Source organism: Cariama cristata, unplaced genomic scaffold (genome assembly GCF_000690535.1).
Source record: "Cariama cristata isolate BGI_N322 unplaced genomic scaffold, ASM69053v1 scaffold17555, whole genome shotgun sequence".
Taxonomy (NCBI): Eukaryota; Metazoa; Chordata; class Aves; order Cariamiformes; family Cariamidae; genus Cariama; species Cariama cristata.
The window spans coordinates 80,719-84,833 of record NW_009617159.1 but is presented as its reverse complement, the minus strand read 5'-3'; the positions used below and the strand labels follow the sequence as shown (position 1 = coordinate 84,833).

The 4,115-nt window shown below is 42.1% G+C and overlaps 1 protein-coding gene across 1 annotated transcript in view; it reads right to left on the bottom strand.

Moving 5' to 3' along the window:
• LOC104161873 (CUGBP Elav-like family member 4) overlaps positions 1–4,115 on the bottom strand; it is an 80,312-nt gene that overhangs the window by 297 nt on the left and 75,900 nt on the right. The window lies entirely within an intron of this gene.

Here is a 4,115-nt window from a genome sequence, read left to right as displayed (position 1 = left end):
GCCAATGGCGAACAAAGGCTGGAAGGAGTTGTTACAGATCAGTGTCCCAGGACTCAGCGCCTGGTCTGAGTGCCAGTTTGGACAGAAGATTATGTGAAGCATGGGGATCCAAATGTTGGTGTCACAGTAACAGCACACACAAGATTTGGGTCACCTTTGAGGCGGATGTCAGCAGATGTGATGCACGGTCTCAAGGCACTCTGTCTTGCTTTTCCCTCAATCACAACTGGGGTAAATCTCTAGACCCTCCTTCACTCACCAGCCACCAGCATAACCTTTCCTTTGCTTTCTAATATTCATGACGAAGGGAACCTGATATACCTACTGCTACTTCCTTATGATGGCAATATAATTAAAATGTGAATTTAATGAGTTCTCCATTTTGGTATTCATTGGCATGAATAGTTTGACGGTTAGCGACTTAAACAATATAAAGAGCTTTATTAACTGGGAATTTCTGCAGACTTTGTGTTGACTCTGCAGTTGAGAAAGATGCACACTAGTGCTCTCTTAACATGGTTTCCATAAGTAGTTTCATACCTTGCCAGCAAATCATCCAATCAGCCATGCAGCATGGCCAGCAGTAGAAACACCTATAGTGACTGAATATTGTATCTACAGGACACCTAAAATTACATTCTTTGTCTCAATGGAAGACTTGGTTTCTGGGGATCAGAAGAGCCGAGATAGGTCAGAAACACACAGGATGCAATGCATCTAATACATTCAGCTTTGGGGAGGGTTTCTGGTGTGTTTGGTTTTTGGTTTTGTGGTTTTTGTTTTTTTTTGGTTTTTTTTGTCTTGTTTTTTTTGTTAGCTCCAGGAAAAAAACCTCATTTGCTCGGACTGTGTATGACTTTTGGTGTGACCATGGGTTTGAGATATTAGTGAGGCAGGAGGCCGTCACATTGTATAAGAATCGCCTCTGCTACCTTTGCCAGAAATGTCTCTGTGTGTCAACAACATTTCTGAGCAGAAACCCTGGGTAGAGACTAGCCTGGACCAGCCTGTACTCCAGACAAAGCCATCTGTTATCCCACTCCTGCAAAGCTTTGGCAGCACAAACCAACCCTAGGAACCCAGTGTGTCTGAACAGGTAGGCTGAAATGAAGAGACAGTTTGAGAGCCCCTCAAAAAGCTAATGCTAAGTATTTGCTGCCAGGTGTATACCTGCTCCTAACAACGGCACCAGACATGGCTTACAGCCTTGGGCTGTACTGTGAATGCGTTCAGCAGCACCTCCTCCCTGGTCTAGTTTCTTCTCAAAGGCAGGTCCCACAGATGACACAGGGTGGCTTGCATTTAAAAAAGACATGCATACACATGCATGCAAGCACAGCTTCTCACTTTTGCATTAAAGTTATACTCCCTGCCTTTCACTAATAACAAAAGTTTATGAGAGGTCATAAAACCTATGGTCTTAGCCTCAAAGTGAGATAACAGGTTTACTGAGTATGGCAGATGTGGTTTTAAGAGGGAGGTCCATGGAATAAACAGGCATCCCTCTTCGTCCTCCCCTCTTGAAGCCAAGGCTCCAAGTAACTGGCAGTCCATGAAGTTTTCCTGCCAACCACCAGGATGAGGAGGTACCAGCACTGCAGCTCTGAAGATGTGAGCAAAAGTGTTCCTCGAGCCTCACAGCAGTCATCAATCTCCAGAGAGAGAGCTGGAGAGTTATGGTGAGTAACGAGCTGGGGTATTATTCAATGGCAATGGATCTGCTTTTGCAATCACTTATTAGCCAGTAAGCACCTGGTAATGTTCCCAGTTTACATTTGACTAGTTGAATAATCTGCCAGTCAGCAAGGTCCTATGATTTGATCTCAGCAAAAGAACAAACTAAACACCTCCTGATTTCACCTGAGTTGATTCAATCTTTAAATACTGCTGGAAGCTCCCTTGGAAATGCTTTACTTGAGCTTCAACTTGAAATTTGTTCTCTAGCTACCTCACATCTTTGAATACAGGATGTAGTGAAAGCTAGCTCTTTTTAAAATCACCTCTTGATTGCTAATACTCCTGTCAAGATCCATCAGCTACATTTATAACAGTAAACTAAAACTGTGCCAAGGAAGTTCAGAGAAACTGGAACCCAATCATCTGTACCACTGAATTTTTAGAAAGGTCCTTGACATAGTTTGGGCTTGTGACTAACTCTAAACAATTCCTGGATAAAGTCTGAATATTAGCACAGAATAGAGACTGTTTTCAGTAGTTAGCTTGGATGTGGCTATGATATTCTGGAAAGTAAGAGAATTTAATAGTTTGGGTGTGGGCTTTTCTGTGCCAGCTGGCCCCAGTGCTAGGGGAAAGTGCCAGGTATGTTTACTTTACTAATATACACACAGCTACCAAATATGAAAGCTGAGTTGGCTGCAGCTGGATAATTGCTTATATCATGTCTTTAGAGACCCTAGCTTGCCTGGGAACTTTGATTTCTACTCTTGTAACTGGTCCTGTTGCAACATACCTCCCACTGACTCAACATGCACATCTAGAGTGTGTCTATATGTGCTCCCGTTTGTCAGCAAATCACCTTGGGATCCTAAAATAATCAGTGGAGGTCTAACCAATGTAGTCAGTGGAGTGAACGGCATGATTTCTTTCTTTTTTGAGGACACTCCTAGCTGTGCTCAAATGAATCAAGTCCCAATGGCTGTGTAACAAGGACCAGTGCTGACTGCAATGAAGGCAGGCACCTAGCTTAAATCGAGATACCTCTATTGTGAGATTTACCTGGTTCTGTGGTTGGGACTGACATCTCAAGGTAAGATGTTGTTAACTGGATAGTGCCTGGGTGAGTCAGTCCCCAAAGTGATGTTAATTGCTGAATCAAACTCCTAATGCATGCAAACCCCACCAGAAATGCTGCCAAGTATGATGGAAGCCCACTATTTGACTACTTTTGTCAAGTCTAGACCTTTAGTTGAGTGAAAGCCCTGGTGACGGGATGCTGATACAGTTGTACCTCTGCAGGAACCTTACCTTTAGATAAGCTCACAAAGCTCCACTAGTTTTTATCATAATTTTGCTTTTGAGATGGAATTCTAAGGCCATTTCCTCACTCTGTGCAAAGATGTAAATAATACAGCATTTTAACAAATGGGACTAATAAGAGAGATCAGAAGTGCATTTGCTCACTATATTTCATTTAAAACAGAAAATGAAGCTGGGAGTTGTACTCTGATACTGTTGGTATTAGTTGTCTACAGATTTGGATCAGATTTTGATTTTTTTTTTTTTTACTTAGTTGTCCTGATAATCACTGCTGTAACATAAAAATCTCCACTGGCTAGCTGCTGAGGGTGATGGGGTTGGGGTGCGAGGGCTCAGGAGAGAGAAGGAGGAGAGCAAATGCCAATAATTGCGCATTTTCCTTGTAAGCACATCCTAGGGACAGAGCAGCTAGTTCCTCTAGCTTTATTTCACTGTTTTAGTTTCAGAAGGCTTGATACACTCAGAAGTTGTTGGTGCATTTGGCTCTCTCCCTTCCTGTTAATTATGTAGTGTTGCATTTCATATTGTCGAAGGTATTTGGATAGACTCCAAAAAGGAGAAAAGCTATGGCTTATCCTGAGAGTTGAGATGTCACAGTGATAAGGGATAGGCAGACAGACAGACAGACAAGCTGTGCTAACAATATCATATTCCTTTCTCTTTTCAGGTCAGATACTTACTGGTAGATCACATGACTTTGTTGTTGTGGTTATGTGCGCTATTGGCAGTTAACCATCTTTATTTCTCCACATCAATGTCAGCAGTGTTAATGGTGTTATGTCAGATTTAAACATATGTGACTAGGAACAGAATGTATGTACTGGGAAAACAGCTCAAATACCTGCTTTCTGAATGGTTTTAATGTTTGAGCCCATGACTATAGGGCTCAAAGCATGATGATAGCACTACAGTTGCTCAAGAAGCTATTTGTGTTTTGAACACCACCCCTGCATTGTCATCTACACTCTTGAAGGACAAAAGAGAAACGAAGAGGTTAAAAAGCTTGAAGCTGTTTCTCTGCATCAGTTAATTAATGATCAGAGAAATATATGTTCTGGTCTGAAGATGGTCGGTAGGAGGACAGGATTTTGTGATAAATCTATTTTAAGGGGGGATGT